We start from the raw sequence: 24518 nt of genomic DNA, 5'->3' as shown, positions 1-24518 counted from the left end.
ATGAAAATAAAATTGAAAAATTAATAAAAATAATAAAATGAAATCTTGATATATGTCTACTAAGTCCCCTCCTTCTATTTCTTTCCCCAAATCCAGCATTTCCTTGCTGAGTTTTACTTTAGTTGATCTGTCAAGTGATGATAGAGCAATGTTGAAGTCTCCAACTATTATCGTGTTGCTATCAATGTCTTCCTTCAAGTCTATTTTCAGTTATCTTAATTATTTTGCTGGTCCCTCATTAGACACATATATGATGCATATATGGTTAGAAGTATGAGTTTTTCTTTATATACATATCCCTTGATCATTAAGAAATGACCCTCTCTATAACTCATACTTTTTTTAGTTCTGAAGCCAATGTTGTCTGATACAAGTATGGCCACCCAGCCTTTTGTAAAGTGTTTGCTTAAAGTATAGTCTTCCAATCTTTGACTTTAAGTCTATGTTTTCTCTTACTGTCCAAATACACTTCATGGGAAGCAGAAGGTTGGATTCAATGTTCTAATCTATTATGACACTCTGTCTCTTATTGGTGTGTTTAGGGCATTGACATTGAGTGAGATTATCATGGGATTTTATGTTAAATTTCTGTAGAAATTTGTTGTGCTTTTGACATTTTTCTTGTCTTAAAATAGGTCCTTCAGTTCTTCTTGTAAAGTTAGTTTCGAGTCTATGGAGTACCTGAGTTATCTGTGAAGTTGTGTATCATTCCTTCAAATATTAATGAAACTTTGGTTGGGTAAAGTATTCTTGGTGAGGCATTCATTTTATTGAGGGCTTCATTTAGGGCGAGATTGGTTATTTTATTTTTTTTGCTATATCCAACTATTTTCATCAGGATGTCATTTAATGAATCTTTTGTATATCTTGTGGACACTCCTTTGTATGTGATTTCCTTTGTTGATATTGCTGCTCTAAGTATTCTATCTATGGTGTTTATCATTCTGATTAGGATTTATTTTGGGGTCTTTTTTATTTGGGTCTCTTAGCTGGTATCTTAGGAATCTGGGTGCACATGCTCTTCAACTTTAAAAGCTTCTCAGTAATAATTTCTTTAACTAATGCTTCTACAGCAGAATTTCCTTTCTGCTTTTCCTGGACCCCAATGAATGTTATGTTGTTCCTCTTGAATTTATCCCCGAGTCCTTTTGCCTGCTGTTCATTTACTTTGAGACTTTATTTCCATCTTCTGCTTTTGTCTCAAGGTTTTCTACATCTCATCTTTCAGCTCACTAATATTGTCCTCAGTTACTGTTTCTCTACTGCTGAGGCCTTGCAGCGGATTTTTTCATTTCACCTCCCAAACTTTGTAGTTCTGTCATTTCTGCTTGCAGTTTTCTCATTTCTGTGCTCCTCTGCTTTGCTAAGTTCAAACAAACATTTCTTCGTTTCTCTGAACTCCTTAAATATCATCAACATTTCCTATCTAAAGTCCTTATCGGAAAGGGAATGTAGTTCATTATTACTGGTTGAGTCTTCAAGGCTAACATCTTAGCTCACTAAGCATGGTGTCTTGCTCAGTGTGACTTTTGCAGTCTGGAAGTGTTTTTTGTATATTGTGTGCCTGAGTGACTAGAGTTAGGATGTCTTTGCATGCTCATGAGATATGAAGTGGAAGAAACACACAACCATGTTAACAGCCACATGCTTCCCAGGGGACTCCTGGCTTAGAGGGCAAAATGGAGATCCAGTGTAGCAAACAGGGTTCCAATGTCATAATGCCTCAGTTTCATGGGGCCTTGGCTGAACCTACAAAGTAAATATTTTTTTTATTAAGGCTCATGATTGAAAAAGTTGATCATAAAGTTTCAAGCACATAATGTTTGCAAACCAATACCACCACTTGTGTCAACTTACCACAGCCAGTGTTACCAGGTTGCTCACACTCCCCAGTCTGCCTCAGTGACAATTTTAAAGTTGGTAACATTAGCTTGGGTCTCCTGCTTAAAGTGTTGTTGGCTCTGTAGTTTAAATATATAAATATACAACACCTCTACACCACCAAGGTGCCTGAGGTCCCTGCCCCCTGCTTGTTACCTTATGGAAACCTCTTACTTCCCCCTCCAGTTTTATTCTATAGTTTGAGGACCAAGAAAATCTAGGTATTCCACACTTTGATACCTTGCACTCTTGTTGGGGATGGACCTAGGCACTCCTTGCCTCTGTCCCTGTAAACAGGGACTGGGTGTGGAGGAACTTGGCATGAGAAAGAGCCATGTCCTGACAGAAGACCTTGACAGGCGGCCAGCCTGGAAAGTGGGTCGAAGGGCCACCATGCTCTGGCGACCTGCCTTGAGAAAAAAATCTGAAGGGCCACCATGCAGCTGGAGTTGAGAGGAGGCTGGTGGAAGGATTGGCTCGTATCTGCCTTGGCCAGGCCCGAGGCCACATCTCCATTCCTTGTTTCTCAGGGCTGAGATAAGGAACTGAAAAGCAAGATGGAACCGGAAAACAAGTAATGTTGGCAAAAATAAAGTTGCTTGCACAGCTTAATATTGTTTATGCAGCTTATGTAACCTGCTGATCATTGCTAAAATAAGAGTATATAAACCAGGGGCTAGAGCGATAGCACAGCGGGTAGGGCGTTTGCCTTGCATGCTGCCAACCCGGGTTCGATTCCCAGCATTCCATATGGTCCCCTGAGCACCGTCAGGAGTAATTCCTGAGTACAAAGCCAGGAGTAGCCCCTGTGCATCGCCAGGTGTGACCCAAAAAAGCAAAAAACAGAAGTGTAAGAAATTGTGTAAGAAATCACGCAACCCGGAGATTCTTCTGGCAGCGATTTATTCAGAGATCTTCTCATGCAAAACGGGAAAGAAGAGGGACAAATGAGGAGGAACCCCACCTAGCTAGGCAGCTTCCCTCCTTACATACCCCTCGCTGCTTGCTTACGCCCAAGTGTCTGCAGCTGATAGACTAGTTACAGCTCGTGGCGTGACAAGACATCCTGATTCCTTATCAGGTGTTATCTACGAAGCACGGTGTAATTAACAAGAAACAGGTGTCCACGAAGCACGGTCCCATGGCGGCTCTCCACAGTTCCCTTTTTTGTTTTAGAACAGCAAGTCTGCATAGCGACCTCGGCCCCCTTGGCCTTACCCGTCATTGGGAGCCCTCTCGCTTGTAGGTCCCTGTCTTAGGTTGGTCCAAGGGTCAGGTGGGGTATAATGCACCCTTTCAAACTCCTCAACTACAGGAGGTCCCCTGCAGTTAAGGGCTCTCAGCTGCATAATACCTTTGCTACATCCAGCTAGACTGGATTGTTCTAAGCGAGATTGTTTGAGTTGCAAGCCAAAGTTGCGGGGATTGCTGTGCTTCCAGGGCCGCAAATGCCTGTAAATACCACGCCTTGTAAGTAGTTGTTCTTGCTGCATTTTGTATAGACACTAGGCAAAAAAACCAAAGCAGCGAGAAGCAATAAGGATAGTACTGCTCCCACCCCCACCCACTCTTTGATAAAATAGAGGGGACTTTCTACTCTGGTTTTATCAAGATGGGTAAGGAAAGGATTAAAGCAGGCCATGTTGTAGCAATGGCCCAGAAAGCTGCTTCTTCAGCTCGTACTGACACAGGAACCAGGCTGAGCAGGAGCACCAGTTTGCGCATCTTGGTCTACTGGAGGCACGGTCTTCTGTGTCAGGAGTTCAGGAATCCACACTGGTTCTACCCTGTCCTGCGGAAAAACACAAACAAAACTCCTGGCCCAGGTTAACACGGGGTCCTTTAACTATCTTAGTAAGGTTGCCTCGGCAGTCCCAGGTACAACCCAGCTCACCCTGGAAAAAATACTCTAAAGTCACTAGAGGCCTTTGCAGCCAGGGCTTTTATCTTCATGCCTGTGAACAGAGTCAGAGAGAAAATCCAATACAAAAGGATATCCTAGAGATAAATGAGAAGGTGTTCTTGTTAAATCATTCCTTTCTCCTTCAGGAACCTGTGAATTTAAAGGAAAGGGTAAAAGTAAAGTATTATTAATTCAAAATATGGAGGCCTGGCATTGTCCAATCCACGACCTGTAAAATAAGAGTATAAGGAAAGGTCTTAATGTGACCTCATTAGATGTGTAAGGAGCTAGAGGCCTTTGCTCTAGGTCCTCTGACGCTGACTCCTCTTCTTTCCTTGTGACTTCCAGCTGAAATCAGTTTGGCGATGAATCAGAGCTGGAATTTGAAGGGCTGTGAGACTCTGTTGGTCTGCGATCCAAATCAGGTTGTTGAATTCTGCTTCTGATAAGACGTAAAGGGATCCAAAGTTTATTAGTGGGGTTATCATCTGTTGAGACAAAAGCGTAACCTTTTCCTCGAATGAGGAGTTTCCCTGCTACATTCAATTGAGAAAATACCTCCTTTTTGTATTTGATTTAACATTCTATATGTCCACTGAAAATGCAGAGGTGGTGGGCTTAAGGCCGCAGTGTTCTATACTGAAAAGGGGTTGTAGTAACTGTATAGGGGCAGGAAATAGGCTGCGCTTCCTGCCGTCCCTGGCTGCAGCGATTATACTGATTGGAGCTCTGAAACTCCACACTGGGGAAAGGGGCTGCAACTGAGAACATCCCCTGATTTTGCGGGGCCTGAGGCTGGCCCCCTTGCAGGTGTGCTGAGTTGGGATCACTCACTGCACCAAAATTAAAGCGACAATCTCTGGCCCAATGATTTCCCCTCTTACACCGGGGACAGGGCCCGGGAGGTGCAAGTCTGGCTCTGCAGTCTCTGGCTCAGTGGTTTCCCTTCTTACACCTGGGACAGGGCCCAGGACGTGCTCTCGTGGCACGGCTTGGGGGCGCACTGCAATCTCTACGAAAGTGGCCTGGTTTTCCACAATTAAAACATCTTTTCTGAGCTTGTCTCTGTAAGGCATAGACCTGCACCTTATGTTTTGCAGAGCCAACATTCCAGCATGCTTCCAAGTACCCGAATATGTCTTCCTTCTCCTTAATAGGGCCCAGAATGGCCTGGCAATCCTCATTAGCATTTTCAAAGGCCAATTGTTTAGTCAACAGCTCATGAGTCTCCTTACCCTCAACCTGCATTTCTATGGCTTCCATCAATCTTCCTACGAAGTCTGCATAAGGTTCTGAGGCTCCCTGGACAATCTTTGTAAAGCTACCTTTAAATTCCGCATCTGCATCAATCTTCTCCCACGCACGCAGGGCTGTGCTACGGACATGGGCAAGAACAGCACGAGGCAAGGTGACTTGCCTTTCAGGGTGGCGCCATTTTCCTTCACCAATTAACATCTTATGAGTCAATTTAATCCCTGAAAAGTTTCGTTCAGCATAGCTTAGGCCTTCAAATTCTGCCTTGGTCTCCTTGCTGAGCCACATTCTCCACTGCAAGTACTGAGAAGGGCTTAAGCACGTCTTAGCAACCATATGAAAATCTTGAGGTGCCCAGTAAGCCTTTTTACTCCAGTCTGTAAGATACTCTCTACAGTACGGAGATGTAGGCCCATATGAGACACAGGCCTGTTTGAAATGACTGAGAGAATCCATCCTTAACCTGCGAACAGATGGATGCTGCTTCTTCTCTGCCTGGACTGGGCGATTGGGAGCATGTCCCGAGCGGTCTGGAGGCCGCTTGGCTGAGTCACTCTCGGATTCAGAATCTGAATAAGTGGCAGCCGACTCATAACCCGCATCACTTCCATCTAATGCACTGGAAGTAGAGCTATATTCACCAGCTTCAGAAATGTTTTTACTATTAAAATCCTTTCGAGACTTAGTTGTGGGAGGAGCTGAGGCCCTATTATTCCTAATGTTCTCCATATCAATTGCACTATTCAAAAACAGGAGAATAGAATTAACAATCTCCCATGTAGTCCAGAATTCCACGGGGATCTTAGTCCTTTTCTTCGATGCCTTATAGACATTTTTTCTAACTTGTCTCCATATCTTGCTATCTAGAGTTCCTTCGTCTGGGAACCATGGGTTAACCTCATGAACTACCTTAAGGCAGGACCGGAGTTGGTCTCTGGAAATGTAGAGTTCCGGGTCTCCTATTCTGAGGGAGAGAGACTGAATCAAATTCATAAATGACTTGCCCTCTTCAGTCCGGCTCGAAAAAATATAAAATATTTTGAGAAGGCCCAGAATCTGCCCCATTTTATTGGGGGATTGCTGTTTGGATTCTAATCCGAAGCACACAAAAAAAAATCCTGATCTCCCGCTCACTTTCTAGAGTGGGGTGCACCGAACGTTTATTCTTACCTTTAGTTGATAGTTCAGGCCCACCCAGGAACGCCAGTTGTAAGAAATCACGCAACCCGGAGATTCTTCTGGCAGCGATTTATTCAGAGATCTTCTCATGCAAAACAGGAAAGAAGAGGGACGAACGAGGAGGAACCCCACCTATCTAGGCAGCTTCCCTCCTTATATACCCCTCGCTGCTTGCTTACGCCCAAGTGTCTGCAGCTGATAGACTAGTTACAGCTCGTGGCGTGACAAGACATCCTGATTCCTTATCAGGTGTTATCTACGAAGCACGGTGTAATTAACAAGAAACAGGTGTCCACGAAGCATGGTCCCGTGGCGGCTCTCCACAAGTATATAAACCAGCTTGGATTATAATAAACTTGCTGTATGCTGTATATTGCATGCAGTCCTCCCTAGCCCGTTTCAGCTCTCATTTCCTCTGTCTGGCCAAGGTTCAAGTTGTCCAAGCGGGACACGGCACCCTCCCAGTGCTGTTATTCTACATAGCACAAATTAGTGAGATCATCTGGTATTTGTTTTTCCTTTTCTGACTTTGTTTAACATTATATCCTTAAGTTAAGTCCAAGTTGCAGAAAATTGTGATTTCATATTCCTTTTGGCTTGCTTAGTATTTCATTGAGAGAGAGAGAGAGAGAGAGAGAGAGAGAGAGAGTGTGTGTGTGTGTGTGTGTGTGTGTGTGTGTGTGTGTTTGTATACATCTTCTTAATATATGTCATTGCACACCTGGGTTGATTTCATATCCTTGATTTTATACCTAGTTCTGCAATGAATAATGATGTACATGTGCCTATTGAATGAAGGGTTTTTTGTCTTGGAGGAAGAGAGAAAGAAGTGAAATGGCTGGGTTGTGTGGCAGCTCTGTTCTTTTCTGAGAAATTGCTATTTTCCACAGGAGTTGAACCAGATGACACTGCCACCAGCAGTGGATGGCAGTTCCTTTTATATCACATCCCCACTAACACAGGTTGTTCCCAGTAATTTTGAAATATGCCAAATCTCACTCGAGTGAGATGATATCTAATTATCATCTTGATTTGCATTTCCCTGATAAGTAATAATGAGCACATTTTATGTACCTACTGGTCATCCATTTGTCTTCTTCAGAGAAGTGGATGTTCATTTCCTTTAACCATTTTGACAGTCTTTTGAATTCATATTTTTTATCCTTGAGAGTTATGCATGTGTGTGTACATACATATAATATGAACCAGTATTTTATGGATTCTGGTATGATCTCAAAGTCTTTGATTCAATTTGAGTGGACTTTTCTATAAATTGTGAGATATGGGTTCACCTTCATTTTTCACATGTTGGTTAGTTTTCGCGACATCATTTGTTCTCAACTCTACTTACTCATAAGGCTATCTTACTCTAGTTAACGTAGCCAGCTATTTTGTAAAAAATTAGTTGACCATAAACCTGGATACTTGCCTTCAGATACACACTGGTCAGAGAATCTGGGGTACTTGATTCTAATACACTGGTCAGAGAATCTATCTTTATTCCAATACCATGCTACTTTTATTACTATAGTTTTATAGAATAGCTTAAACTTAGGTAATGAGATGCCTCCCAATTTCTGAGGTTACAAAGTCATTACACAGTATGACTTTGGCTATTCATGTTCTTTTTAATTTCATAAAAACTTCATTATTGACCATTCCAAGTACTTTAAGAATACCATTGTAATTTGGGTGGGGATTGCATTGAATCTACATAATAATTTAGGTAAGATGATCATTTTGACAATATTTATTCTGTTAATCCATGAATTATTTTTCTATTTCCTAAGGCCATTTTTATCTTTCTTAAGTTGCTTATAGTTTTGTAGTATAAATCATCCATATCTTTTATTATATTTATTCCTAAATGCTTAATATTTGAACACTATTTTAATGGAGTAGACTCTTTGATCACTTTCTCTCATAATTCATTATTTGTGTTATATTAATGTGGCTGATTTTTGTATGTTGGCTTTGTAGTTAACTATTTTTCTGTATTGGTTGATTGTTTCTGGGAGTTTTTTAGTTGATTTTTAGGGTCTTCTACATATATTATCATTCATCTGTGAATTGCACCACCAGGAGTAATTCATGAGTAGAGAGCCAGGAGTAAATCCTGAGCACATGCTGGGCATGCCTCCCCCCAAAATTATTTAAGTTTAGTGTTTTAATTTCCCAGAGTTATGGGATCAGCACATTCAGGAAGTCCAGGTTGTTACATGCCCACTGGTTTCAGGAGTGCTTTTGTAGTCCTGAGACTGTATAGCACACACCACTTTCCTGACCTCTTCTTTATACTAAATATTAGAGTGTTCTAAGGACTGATACTGTGTTCTATGTGTTCTTTCTAGAGTCTTTTAGTCTCTAATTTTTTCTTTTTCTGGGTTAGTAGGTCACATGTCTGACAATTTACTCCTGGCTCTGTGCTCAAAGACCCCTTCTGGCAGAGGTCAGGGAATCACATGGGGATCAAACCCACTCTGGCCATGTGCAAAGCATGTGTCTCACCTGCTATACTCTCTCCAGTCCCTTGTATTTTCAATTCAGTTAAATTTTTTCTTTGATTAGACACTATGTCACCTATCTAGGTTTACCCTGGCCTCACTGAAGTGAGTGAGGTGTTACTGGAGCAGTGCTTTCTAGAAAGAGGAACCTTCCTAAACTCCTCGTTGTGTCAATAAAACTTAACCTGTTATTCCTCATTGTACAAAAAGCTAATTAAAAATTTGAAAAGCAACCATTAGGAAATAAATGATACTATCTTTGCATATGAAATGATCATTTGTGTAGGAAATATTAATGATTGACAAGAAAATACTGAAAATAAGTTATTTCAAGGTTGCAAGATATGAGGTTGGTGTATAAAAGCTACCATATACCAACAATGAGCAAGCACAATTTGAACATTGCAAAATTAAAATCACATTTGTCCCAAGAAAAGAAATATTTAGCATTTAACATTTTAAAAACTTGGAAAAATAACTTTGTGAGGAAAACTGCAAATTCTGGAGAATGAAACAAACCAAGACCAATTAAGTTAAGAGAAATTCCCATGTTGATTGGAAATTTTAGTATGTCAAGACATGCATTATTAAAATTTTTTACTTTCCATTCAATTTAATGCTAACTAAAATTCCAGAAAGCTATATCATGAATACTGACAAGTTGATTCTATAATGTGTCTAGTGAGTTAAATCACACAAAATAATCAGCATAATAGTAAGAAAAGAAAATATTTGGAGCACTGACATTATGGACTCCAGGAATCATCACCAATAGAGATAGTGCTATAGAGGCATAGGGAAAAAATCTATTGAAGAATCCAGAAATACATTAAAATATATAAAAAATGAGATCAGTCAATCTTTCATAGAAGTTTTATTCAATGGAACAAAAATACAATTTTCAACAAATTGTGCTTAAATAAGAAATCTGCACTCAGATCAAATTGAATCTAGACAAAGATCTATGTACTTTTCAAAAATAAACTCAAAACTGATATCAGGCCTAAATATAAAATGCAAAGGATAGAATAACTATAAATAATGTGAGAAAATCTAAAACTTAGGTCTAGTGATTATGTTGATATATTTATTTTCTTTATGCCATGGTTTACACTGTTTTTTGAAGTAAAATAATTTTATTTAGAGATGCATAAGGGAAGGGAATGAGAGAGAGCAGGAGAGAGAAACATACTCGAGGAAAAATCAAGATTGTACATTTCAGATTGAGATGTTCGTGAATCTACAAGGTGGATAATGTTCTACATTAATTTTTAGAGTAATAATTATTTCTGTCTTCTCTCTACATATTACTAGTGAATATTATTCATGGAATGTGTAAACTGATGAACATGAAATACTGCCATAAATAACTTCATCTTCCTTCAGTATGCATTACTTTTTCTTTACAGACAAGACAGTTTTAAATATTCTGTCTCCAAAGTCACTAAACATTTTTATGCTTTACTAACCAGTTACATATTTTATTTTTGGCTATTTTATGCTCTATTTTTTATATTAGTTTCATTACTGTGTTATATCATTTCATGATTTTGCTTAGCTGTCTGTTTTTTTCTTAAACTCACTGACTACATTATTTTGAATTAACTGCTCTATAATTTACATGTATACAGTTCTTAAAGTCACTTACTAGGATATATTGTATTGTTTCATGTTCCCTCACTCTTCTTGATTCCGGTGCCTTTGTATTAGAGTCTCCTCTACTGAAGAAGCAGTCATTTGTCCATTCTTTATGTACTGTCTTTAGCATGGAAATACCTTCACCAATTAGCCCAGATGAATTTTGAGAATTTTCAGTTACCTTTTTTCAACAATTTCTCACTTAGGCATAACTATGCCTAGTTAGAAATATTTACTCTTTTCTTTCTTGGAATTCTGCATTCTGATGTATACACTCGTGGGCCATGAGCTTAGAGATTCACTCTCATCTTCATGCTCTTCCTATGGAGAAGTTCAAATTAGCACACACCTCCACCCAATCTCAGAGATGGAGGCTGCAGGCCACCTACTAGATTCCCTCGTTCTTATCTTCTCAAATCAACTTAAACAGAAAACAGAAAACTGGAGAATACTGGAGATTATGTGCAATCATTCTGAATCACTTGTATCACCAGAAATACTTTGGGGCTTTGACAATAGGTTCTACATCTTTGTAAGGAAAATTAATTAAAAGCTTTCCTTTGGTTGACAAGGACTGGGACTACCCAATACACCAGGGTCAGGAGTTATTCACAAGCACAATCATAAATTTTGAATGCAGCTGCTCCTTGACTCTTATATTCCAGAATGCCATAAATTCAGGTTTCCCTTTGTAGCCATCTTTTCTATAATCCCAAGGAGCAGGGGACCTATTTCTACAGACAATATAATTATGTGCCTGGAAGGAGATGAACTCATGACATCCATTCCTTATAATTGTGTCTCAAGGAATTCATCTCACAATCAAAAATCAACCTGAAGATTTGACCAAATAACTACTTTATTTTTATCAGCAGTTAGAGCTTAGAATTTACTTAGTGGTAGCAGGTAAATGGTAGAAGGATTTTCTAAGCTAATTACTAAGAAAATTTCATTATTATTTCATTTTTATACCTTAGTAAATCATAATCAAATATGATAATTATTTCCAGTTGGCATGACCAATTTCTAGTCTTATGAGATCTAAATGTATAGATTTTTATGGTGCTTATGAGATTAAAATGTATAGATTTTTATGGTGCTTTATATACTAATAAGAATTTCATGTATCTTGTTCTCATTTTTCCATTTTATTTTATGTAGTTAACATAAGTTTCTATAAGAACTCAAGAAACCTGAACACATTTAGATTAGTCAGAATTCTTTGTTATATTATACTTGGAGAAAATTAATATATTTGACATATCTTAGGGCTGTTTAAAATTATGTCATCAGGTATTTTAAGCATGTTACATAAGTGGATGACCATAAAGATGATTCTTATTCTATTGTAGGTGAAAGCTAGTAGCAGGCTTTTTGTTTGTTTATTTTGGCTTGTTTTTTGTTTTTTGTTTTTTTAATTTTATTGAATCACCGCGAGATAGTTACAAGCTTTCATGTTTGGTTTACAATCTCACAATGATCAAACACCCATCCCTCCACCAGTGCACATTCCCCACCACCAATATCCCCAGTATATCCCCCCTTTCCCACCCTTCCCCTGCCTCTATGGCAGACAATATTTCCCAGACTCTCTCTCTACTTTCGGGCATTATAGCTTGCAACACAGACACTTGAGAGGTCATCATGTTTGGTCCATTATCTACTTTTGGCATTTGGCTTGTTTTTTTATTAAAAAAACTAAAAATAATTTGATGCTTGCAAAATGAGGACTTGTATCATTTGACATGACTTCAAATACTTTCTTTAAATAAGTTTTGATATGTATATATAATAAATTATTTTAGTATTTATGTGATTAGTAAATTTAAATATATTAAATATTCTGGATATTAGTTTAGTTCAGTCATGACAGAACAATAATTTTCTAAATTTGAAATATCCTTTCAAGTGTTATATTCCTACTGTTTCCTTATTAGCACGAGTTTACAAATGTTACAGGTAAACAAATATTAATTGTTAAATTATGTTAACATTTTTCTAAATTCAGTAGGGATAGTCTTTTATTTTTAGTTTCTCATTCTTAAAGTAGAAGACACTGATCATAGAATCAGGTAGAATGAACCAGAAGGAAAACATGCAGGTCTCTGTTATTGTGCAGTCAATGGGAACATAAAAAAAAAATCAAGAATGTTAACAAGGTATCCAAACATTACAAATTCTTCTTTGCAAATATTTATGCTTCATTGTGAAATACCTGCACTTAGGAAGATAATACCAGAGACTAGAATTCTCAAATAATCCCATTGAAGGAGAAATATCTCCAAATCCCAATTTCCAAATTGGGAATAAATTTCTCAATCCTTTTGGTGATGATGAGTTATATGACTCAGTAATGAAAAAAAGTAATGATAATAAAATATTTTGTTCGGTTCTATAAAACAGAATTTCACACTTAGTATTTTTATGTTGTCACAGAGAAGCAGATGGCTATTAAGGACTCTTAAAGTTTCTCAATCTTATAAAATAAAGCAGCACACTATTTGAAATTCAGCCAGTTCAGGTTTTTCTGTCTTCTAATTCTGTAGTGACACATTCTCCATTCTCAGCTAAAAAACTAATATTCTAGCAAGGAAAATTACAAATTAAATGTCCTTGGGTTATAAATAATGTCATATGATGCTAGACATATTTATTCTTCTGGTATTAATGCATTTCATAGTTTTTATCTTGTGACTAATCTCCTTGAGAAAGGTGACCTCCTTTCCTTCCAATTATCATTTGTGTTTCTCTAATCACCAACAATTTCCAATAACCAACCAACCCATCCCCCACTTTTCCACTTGAAATTCTTCTAAACAATTATTGCTGTCAGAAGGTCATATATTGCTGCTCACACAGTGTACAAAACATTGTTCTTGAAAAATTAGTTGTACTATAATAACATAAGCAGTATTTTACTTTATTATGTAGTTGTTTCATAAATATACTACAAATATGCTTATAGTGGTTAGTTGACTTGTGTTATACAATTCAAAAATTATATATTATTACTGGTGTAGCACTGTAGCACTGTCGTCCCATTTTTCATCAATTTGCTCAAGCGGACACCAGTAGCGTCTCCACTGTGAGACTTGTCGTTACTGTTTTTGGCATATCAAATACGCCATGGGGAGCTTGCCAGGCTCTGCTGTGTGAGCAGGATACTCTCAATAGCTTCCTGTCTCTCCAAGAGGGATGGAGGAATCGACCCCGGGTTGGCCGAGTGCAAGGCAAACGCCCTACCTGCTGTGCTATTGCTCCAGTCCATTCACAGATGTAAGTTATAAAATTATAATATAACTTTATTACTAGTGTAAGAAACTATAAATGATAAACTTCACTTTCAATATTACTTTCCATTTTATTCAAATACTTGAACTGGAGCAATAGCACAGCAGTTAGGGCATTTGCTTTGCACATGGCCCACCCAGATTCAATTCCTCAATCTCTCTCAGAGAGCCTGGAAAGCTATTGAGAGTATCCCACCCACATGGCAGAGCCTGGCAAGCTACCCGTGGCATATTTGATATGCCAAAAACAGTAACAACAAGTCTCACAATACAGACGTTACTGGTGCCCACTCAGGCAAGTCAATGAACAACATGACAGCAGTGCTACAATGCTATTCAAATACTTGAAAAGTTATTTTCTAATTGCATGTTTTAGTGCCTCTTTCTGAATGTAAAACTGAGATCAACTATGTTAAATCTCCTAAGTGATGTCACTTCCTCCCTCCATTGAGTCAAATATTAAATGATTAGTAAATGAAGAAGAGCACAGATACAACTTCTAAACAGAGTGGTCAGGCAGGTAGACTATGAGGTACGAGCACCCTGTGTAAGCATGATTCTGAATCTTTTGGTGTTTAATATCTTATCTGGTATAAAACATGAGTCTTATGTCTCAGTTTTGGTAATTTATTTAACACTATCAGGATTGATAAAATATATATATTAAATTAAAATGATGGTTGTGATAACTTTGATTAAACAGTTCATAATATTTTTATCTTTTTTTCCCTAGATACAAAAATCAATTCCCATATATGTTGCATGAACGTTCGTGCAATCAGAGGCGCTGAGATAGGAACGCGGAAGAAATGCATTGATTGGAGGACTAAGGCTCACTCTGGCTCTTAAAGGCAGAGGGCCTCGTGGACCTCCTTTTATTGATCATGGTACCCCTAAAGGGCGCAGTACAGTGACGTCACCAAAGGCATCAAAAGATGTTACAGGAAGAACATTGAGGCAACATTATTTCCTTGTATCCGCAGGCCAGTAATCTAGGCCTCTGGATAGAAGATGCAAAACCAAAACCGAAACCTTCCTTGGGCTAAAAGCACTTGGATTTACATCCCAAAGACAAAACTGGGCCCTGTACCTGAAATCTACAATTTACAATATCAAAGGTCAGGCCTGGCTAACACCATCTGCATGTCAAAGACCAGCCAGGCTTCTGTGAGAGAAGGAAAAACTGCTCTTTTCAGTATTCTGAAATTATTTTTCTGAAGGCAGCTTGAAGGGGGAAAATGTTCAGCTTCATCCAAACCAGTCAGGACACACGAGAAGTCTCGCCCATTTTCATGGGTCCCTGTGTTCCTGTCCATAGTACGGTACAGTATATATGGGCTCTCCCTGGTAGCTCAGTCCAGCCCCAACACATATACATTAAGATTTTGGTCTTATTTGTTTATGCAGTGCCAGGAATCAAATCCAGAGCCTTGAACATACAAGGCAAGCATTCTACCACTGAGCTTGCTTTTCTACCATTCTACCCTGGTCCTCTTTTATCATTTGTGTTCTCGTGCAAACATGCATTTAATTCCAAGCCATAAATGGAATCTCAGCCCAATCTTTCCTGCTTCTCTTTCACATCTTCACCCTTCTACTCCATCATAGAACTAGGCCCAGTGACCTACTGATATGTCACTTAGCTGTCATCCACATAGAAATGCTCCTCATACTGTTGTTCTTGATGTCTCCAGAACTATTTGAGTCACTGAATTTTCCGAATTATTTCAAATGTGAGCCATTTTTCTACTTAAACAGGAAGACCTTTCCATATGGGCCTTTCCATATGCACCACCTGCCTCCTGAGTGCTCTCTAGGCCATTGCAATCAGCCCCAGAATCTCCCAGTGGGAAAAGTTCAAAAAAATTCACAGATCACATTGTTTCAAATATCTTCTTATGATTCCTCAGTTTCACTTTCTCTGGCAAAAATCTTATCTTTCACATAAGATAAGATTTGCGTGAACGTTGTGTGAACGTTCGTGCAATCAGAGGCGCTGAGATAGGAACGCGGCTTCATCCAGGGAGAATCAAACCAAGTGCCTGCTTCTTGGTCAATCTTCCTTTCTTTCCCCCGTGCACTTAATTGTGAGAAATCTCTTTTTCACAGAGACAACACTCAGGGATGTGTCCTTTTCAGTACTTATGCGGCTTTCAAGTATGTCCATGGTGATTCTCTTGTCCCAGCATCGGAAGTTATTCTAGCACCTTTGGTGGAACAGACTCACCCCAAGAGAAACTCCAGATTAAAGGGCCACCCAGATAATCCTGCTTCTGGGGAGTCTGTGGGTACCATACTTGTTGGACCTCATCATCTCATGCTTCACAACTCTGTTGTGGAAGTTTGGCTATGTCACCCAGAGCATCCAGGATTTCATGCTCAGTTCCCATGCTGTTGTCAGTCCTTTGGTGCTGATCAGTTCTGAAAAAAGAATAATTTTTGTAATTACGAATTTTCATAAACATTTTGCAAGTTAATTTTATCTAAAAATGAATTCTTCTGAAAATTACTCATGTGTAATGTGATTTGCTGCATTTTTATTTAAAAGCATAAAATGATTATTATTACTTTGTTTGAGGGCCACACATGGTGATGCTCAGAGTTACTCATGGCTTTGCACTCAGGTCTCACTATTGGCAGGACTTGGGGTAAACATATGGAAGGAACCTGGAACACTGAATGCAAAGCAAGCACCATGTCCACTGCATTGCTGATCTGATCCCTAGAATGCATGAAATTATATTTATCATATCTAAGAATTTTTTAAACCAGAGCTTCAAAAGACCATGATAATTTTTCTATTCAAGGTCAGCCAGGATTTGTTTTATTCCATATCAAATCTCTTTTGTTGCTTTCAGGGGAGGTTTGAACCACACCTCACAGTACTTTGTGACTATTACTAGCTCTGTGCTCAGGATTGACTTCTGATGTTGTCAGGAATAGAATTGGCATCAGCTACATACAGAGTCTCTTGTCTACATGTCTGACTGTCTTCCCCGGGGCCCCTCGAAGGGGATGGGCTCCAGCTTCCCTCCACGCCACGAGCAGAGCTCCTGGCGGCCAAAGATCACTGGAACCTAGCCACAGCCATGCTCAAGGCCCCTCTCCACACGTTCAGACAAGCCTCACGCATGAAGGTACCGGCAGAGGAACCCAGGTGTGTGTAATCCCATCAATGGCCAGCATCCAGAGACTTAAAAGCAAGCTCCCAGAAGCAATATATTATAACCTCTTTCTCCCTCTGGAGAAACTAGCAAGCTACTGAGAGTTTCCTGCCCACATGGAAGAGCCTAGCAAGTTTCTGATGGTGTATTCATATGCTAAAGCCAGTAACAAGTTGGACCTCATTCCCCTGACCCTGAAAGAGCTTCCAATGCAGCATCGTTGGGAAGGCCAAGTGGAGAGAGGCTTTTAAATCTCAGGGATAGGACGAATGGAGAGGTTACTGAGCCCGCTCAAGAAATCGATGATCAATGGGATTTCATGATCGTGATTGTGATCAGCTACATACAAAGCAGGCACCGAAATTCTGCACAATCTCTCCATCCCACTACTGTTTTTATTTTTTTAGTCTCAGATTTTCACAGAGGAAGGCTTTTGTTCCTTTTTTATATGCATTTAAAAAAATATTTAACTGGAAACCAAGTTTCTTAGTCTTCAAAATATTTTCACCAAGGGATATAGTGAAAAAACTCAATGAAATGAACGCTTCACCAAGAATACTTTATCCGGCTAAACTCTCATTCAAACTCGAAGGAATCATACACTACTTTGGGGATAAACAACAGCTCAGAAACTTCATAGACTCGAAACCAAACCTAAAAGAAGCACTAAAGGGGCTATTATAAGACAAGAACAACCCTTACAAGCACAACAAACCCTTGCACAAAGATGGCACAAAATCCCATAACAATAATCTCCCTTAATGTCAATGGTCTAAATTCACCAATTAAGAGACACAGACTGGCAAAATGGATTCAAAGACTGAACCCAACATTCTGCTGCCTGCAAGAAACACATCTGAATAGCCAGAACAAACACATGGGACTGGAGACTTGTTGTTACTGTTTTTGGCATACCGAATACACCACGGGTAGCTTGCCAGGTTCTGCCATGTGGGTGGGATACTCTCGGTAGCTTGCCGGGCTCTCTGAGAGGGACAGAGGAATTGAATCTGGGTTTGCCACATGCAAGGCAAATGCCCTACCTGCTGTGCTGTCACTCCAGCCCACAATCTTGAAATTCAGATAAAATCATAGTTCATATATATGCAAAGTAACTTTGAGAAATCAAAACAAACCTGGAGACATGGGACTGGAGACATAAAGTTATTGATAGTTGAGTTTTAGGCATATAATATTTTAATACCTATTCCACCACCGGGGTCATCTTCTTTCCATACTCCATGCCCAAGTCATCCAACACCTTGTCCCCACCTGTCAACTTGACAGTCACAATCCAAAGTTTCAGTGTTTGCAGCCCAGATCTCCTATGTTCAGTTCTATTAAGTCTATTAGCTTATTAATTAGTGCTTATGGATTAATCTTTTTCAACTATATGTACTCAGAACTTAAATTAAGTTGTTTATTCAAATATTCACAGTAATTTTCTTTTTTATTATTTACTTATTTTTTATTAGTGAATCACCATGAGTTACAGTTACAAACTTGTGAACTTTCATGTTTGCATTTTGTTTATATCCCTCCACCAGTGCCCAGTCCCCTCCACCAATGTTCAGAGTATCCCTCCAACCCTCCAACCCTCCCACCCCATCCCCCCCACCCCACCCCACCTCTGTGGCAGGGCATTCCCCCTTGTTTTCTCTCTCTCCTTTTGGGTGTTGTGGTTTGCAACAGAGGCACTACGTGACCATCGTGTTTGGTCTATATCCTATTTTCAGAGTGTATCTCCCATCCCGTGCAGATCCTCAAACCACACTTTACCTGGTGTTCCCTTCTCTATGCGAGTTGCCCCTTCCTCCAGCATGTGGCGCCAGCTTCCAAGACTTGGAGCCAACCTCCTGGTACTTATCTCTACTATTATTGGGTGTTAGTCTCCTATTCTGTTATTTAATTTTATATCCCACAGATGAGTGCAATCTTTCTATGTCTGTCTCTCTCTTTCTGACTCATTTCACTTAGCATGATACTCTCCATGTTGATCCACTTATATGCAAATTTCATGACTTCATCTTTTCTAACAGCAGCATAGTATTCCATTGTGTAGATATACCAAAGTTTCTTTAACCAGTCATCCTTTCTTGGGCACTCAGGTATTTTCCAGATTCTGGCTATTGTAAACAGTGCTGCAATGAACATTTCAGTGCAGATGTCACTTTGACTGTACTTTTTTGCTTCTCCTGGTATATATTTTGCATACCAGAAGTGGTATGCAAAAAAATGGGTCTAGACCTCGACCTAACACCATGCACAAAAGTCAGATCAAAATGGATTAAAGACCTCAACATCAGACCACAATCCATAAGGTACATTGAAGACAGGTCGAAAATACCCTCCATCATATTGAAGCCAAAGGTATCTTCAAAGATGACATGGAACTAAGCAATCAAGTAGAAATAGAAATAAACAAATAGGACTATATTAAACTAAAAGCTTCTCACTGCAAAAGATACAGTGACCAAAATACAAAGGCAATCTGCAGAATGGGAAAGGATATTCACCCAATACCCATCAGATAAGGGGCTGATATCAAGGATATACAAGGCACTGGTTGGAACCTACAAGAAGAAAACTCCCAACCCCATCAAAAAATGGGGGATGGAAATGAACAGAAACTTTCTCAAGGAAGAAATACGAATGGCAAAAAGGCACATGAAAAAAATGCTCTTCATCACTAATCATCAGAGAGATGCAGATCAAAACAACTATGAGATACCACCTCACACCACAGAGAAAGGCACACATCCAAAATAACAAAAGCAACCGCTGTTGGCGTGGATGTGGGGAAAAAGGGACTCTCCTACACTGCTGGTGGGAATGCCGACTGGTTCAGCCCTTTTGGAAAACAGTATGGTCACTCCTCAAAAAATCAGAAATTGAGCTCCCATTTGACCCAGTGATTCAAGTCTTAATTCTGCTACTTTCCAGCTCCTGGATCTTAGCTTAAGACTCATATCATTTAACACTCAAGGCAAGTTAACTCTTTAAAGTAAATCTGTGCTAAATCCTTTCAAAAAATAAAATATTACACCTGACAAGATATTTGCATGACTTATATATGCATAAAACGTATACTCAAAAGCCCTCCATCAATCACATAAAAACTAATAAATAAGTGGAATATTGAGTAAAGAGTTTCAAGAGTAAAAACACAGCAGCATTCTGAATCCTTACCATAAGAAATAAGATACTAAGGGCCTGGGAAATGGCTCAGTGGGATGACAGTGCAGTGCACTGCTACGGTTCAAGATTGTATACCTGGTTGTATACTTATATTTGTGTAAAATATACAATTGGAATTTTAGCATTTCAGTTACTTGGGTATTATAGGCAACTTGACATCGAGTATTCCCATTCTGAAACATGAAATGCCACTTTATTTATTGTGTTTCGGGGCTGTTACTGCTCTGTGGGTGGTATAATATTAATATATAGAAGCATCACTGATATTTATTTGCTGACTTTACATCCATTAACCTTATCGGCTTCTTTCTCTGCCATGCGGGCGGGATACTCTTGGTAGCTTGCTGGGTTCTCCAAGAGGGATGGAAGAATCAAACCTGGGTCAGCCACGTGCAAGGCAAATGTCCTACCCACTATGCTATTGCTCCAGCCCATAATACTTAACTATAAGTTAAGAGCATGGTCATGGACAAATTTTGTCATTATCCAAAGAGTAACAACTGGATTAGGACCCGGCTAGGGTAGGAAAGACTAATCTGGCCTAAGCACTGTAGTCTGGGATCTATAGCGAGATGTTCCCAGGAAAGCCACCCTCCAAGTTTAATGTATCTTATTGTGTCCATAAAAAATGACTAGAAAGTTTCTTTAGTTGTAAATTTAAGATGACTGTTGGACTAAGTAAAGAAGAAACACCCCACCCCAGGTGGTATTTCACCAGGATCTCCTGGCTGAAGATCTTTGTCTTATCTTATAAGAGCTTCCCTCTAGAGGAAGGGATTTCATATATTGACTGTGATACCTGACCTAGGTGTAGTTGCTACCTAGAATGCTTGGAGGTTGGGTGCAAGACCAAGGCTGCAAGATGAAGCGCAGAGAGTAGCATGGGGAACAGGAGGCGATGGGAATGAGAGGCAGTGTGAGACTGGAATGGGTCGCTTAGTGAGACTAGAACAGGCACGTGGGGAGAATGGAATAAACAGCAACTGATCAACAACCGACCTGGCAGCCCTGTTCCCTCCTTAATGCATCTGTTGGCTGCAGCTGCAGGCCGTGGTGGAGAAGGGGCTCATGGTCACTGAATACACGTGACAGGCGAGAGAGACCATGCTGCCACACTCATTCATTCATTTTTTGAATACACAGAGACCAATACAACAGACAAAAATATATGAATCCAACAATACATCCAAACAACAGACAAAAATATATGAATTCAACAATACATCCAAATCCTCATATACCATGATCAAGAGGGCTTCATTTAGAGCAGAGGACTTATTCACTCATTAAATAAAAACTCAATATCATATGGCACATCAAAAAAATGACAAAAACTATATGGTCATATTAAGAGATAGAGAAAACTTAGACCAGAGCAAAGCAGAGAAGAAAAGGTAATAGGCCAATAATACTAAACTTTACAAGTGACTGGACCTTCCTGTAAGCTGATATACATATGTGTGTATTTGGCCATAAAGTGAACAATCATCAGCTGCTGACAAGATTGTTGACAAGATTCAACATGCATTCACGAAAAACACTCGTCAAAATGGGAATAGAAGGAATTTAACAGACCTATAACATAGTTGTGAAAAACTCATTCTTCATTTAAAATGAGACACAAGTAAAGAATGTCTGATTCCACCACCATTATTCACCAGATTACCATGAAAATTAATCAAAAGGAAGTTGTCACTGTCACTGTCATCCCACTGCTCATCAATTTGCTTGAGCGGGCACCAGTAACGTCTCCATTGTGGGACTTGTTACTGTTTTTGGCATATCGAATAGGCCACGGGTAGCTTGCCAGGCTCTGCTGTGCGAGTGGGATAGTCTCAGTAACTTACTGGGCTCTCCGAGAGGGGCGAGGAATCAAACCCAGTTCGGCCACATGCAAGGCAAACGCCCTACCTACTGTACTTTGAGGGACTAGAATTGTTAAAGAATTCAAATTATCAAGGTTCACAGACAATGTATGCAGAAAATCCTAAAATCTGCATTATTTGCATTATTATCATTTGAAATTATAATATTTCATTATTATTAAAATGTTATTTCATTATTATTAAAATGAAATTACTGTTTCATCATTATATTTCATTATTATTAAAATTAAAATATTTGCGTTATTATCATTTGATAATAAAGGTGGTAGGGGCCACACCTGGCGGTGCTCAGGAGTAAACCCCTCCATGGTGTAGCTCAGGGTACAAAACTGTGCCCTGGGACATGAACCAGACTTAGTGGGATTCAAAGATATTCACAGAAGTCTTTACCATGAAAAAACAAAACACAAAGCTGTGGAGTGGAGTATTAAGAAGTAGCAAGTGCAGATTCTCCTAGCTGAGTGTTAAAGACAGAGAAATACAAGAAGGCCAAGACTCTATTTGAAGACTTGGATTCCACCAGAAACTGGTTTCGGACTCCTTTGTAACAAAATACCTGACAGGAGTCTCAGAATAGAGGGATGACAATTGTTGCCACAGCATTTTTAAATGAACCTGCCAGAAGGAAGAGAACTCTGCTTTATAACAAAGACCAGAGAGATGTCTTCAGATGCTGTGCCAGGCTGAACCTCACTTCCGGGGCACCAAGAGGGATGCTGGTGAGCCCAGCCCCAGCCCCACTAGAGCCCTAGCAGTTGAAAACCTCCAGAACCCAATCGCCCCCATGTTCATGGTCAATCTCCATAGGCTCAGGATGAGCCCCTCACACATGGAATGAATCTGCTAAAAACTCAGGTATGCGACTTTTATGACCAAATCTCCAGGCTCTCACGGAGTTGCGAAGGGGGACCTTCCCCCATTTCCATGTCTTTTCCTGGATCCTGGTAGTGATGCCCCTGAACTGCCTCTGGCTTCATATAACCAAAGTGCCACAATTCTTATCTATAAGAGCTTGGTCATGGACAAATGCTGTCATGATCCAAAAGCAATAATAAGATTAGGACGCTGCTAGGGATAGAAAAGACTATTCTAGCCTAAGCACTGTAGTCTGAGATCGAGATGACCCTCAGGAGAGTAATTTTATAACTTAATGTATCTCTTACTGTGTCCATACAAAATGAATAATTGTAAGAAGTAGAATTAAGATGTATGGTTAAATGATTGTTGGACTAAAGAAAGGAGAAACGTGCCCCTAGATGGTATTTCACCGGTAGCACAGTCATCTTGCTGTATGAAAATCTGTCCTGGAAGCAGCGTACCCAGAGGGAAGAACTTTAACCCTACTGATTGTGACCACACCTATGTGTAAGCCCCAACCCCTCATGCTTGGGGATTTAAGTAGGCTGTAAGAATGGGCTAGGGGATCCAGATCCAGGGCTAGAGGAGGAGAATGAGAGAGGCAGAAGGAGATTGATGAGAGATTGAGAAGGAGAATGAAGTAGCATGGGGGAGGGAGAAGCAGGAGAATCAGAGGAGAATGGAGATGGGAATGGAATAAACTGCAACTGAGGCCAACCAGCCTGGACCTCATTCCTTCCTTCCCTGCCCACAACCACTGACCTCCCAGACAGAGGATATTGGGGGCGTGGCCTGTATCTCAGGGGGCGTAATCTCAAAGGCGCGTGGCCTCCCGTCGGAGTGCAGTTATTATTTTTTACTTCAGCATAATAGGTATAATCATTTTCTTTGAAAATCACTTTAGCCATCTCAAACACTTATGCAAAATAGCCCACTAGCTTAGTTTAACTTTATAAAAACTATCAGTGAATTAGAGAAGCTTGGCAAAACCTTTGTAAAGAGAACATAGCCTTAAGCCTTCTTTAGAGGCCCCATATCAATCAGGAAGAGTGCTTGAGTATAAGGAAGAACTCTAGAATAGGAACAAGGCTGCCATCAGCAATAGCACAACCAGAGCCCCTCCCCTCCCACAGCCAAGAGGGAATAGGAATAGACAACTACAAAGTTCCAACTCTATACTTCCATAACAATATGAAGAAGCAGCGAAATTGCCCTCCACAAAGACAGGGAGAAGAAAAGATTCCAGAAACCTCAACAGGGGCTACTCACATCTACGACCTCTCAGATAAAGAATTCAGAGAGAAAATCTTGAGGAGAGTCAACGTACTCCAAGAAACCATGGAACAGACAACCAACAAATTAAGGGAGGATATGAATGAAGCACTGGAACGGTCTACCAAAAAAATGCAGGAAGAAAAGAGAGCAGAAGTTTCAAAGCTACGAACAGAAGTCACACAAATAAAGGAATCGGTAGATGAATTAAAAATCTAAGTAGATGTCCTCAACAGTAGAATGACTACAGCCGAAGACAGTGAAGTGGAGCAAAGAAAGCCTCTTTAACAAATGGTGCTGGCACAACTGGGCAACCACATGCAAAAGCACGGGCTTAGACCTCGACCTGACACCATGCACAAAAGTCAGATCAAAATGGATTAAAGACCTCAACATCAGACCACAATCCATAAGGTACATTGAAGACAAAGTCAGCAAAACCCTCCACGATATTGAAGCCAATGGTATCTTCAAAGATGACACGCAACTGA

This window comes from Sorex araneus, chromosome 3 (assembly GCF_027595985.1).
Source record: "Sorex araneus isolate mSorAra2 chromosome 3, mSorAra2.pri, whole genome shotgun sequence".
Taxonomy (NCBI): domain Eukaryota; kingdom Metazoa; phylum Chordata; class Mammalia; order Eulipotyphla; family Soricidae; genus Sorex; species Sorex araneus.
This window is presented reverse-complemented; position numbering follows the sequence as displayed.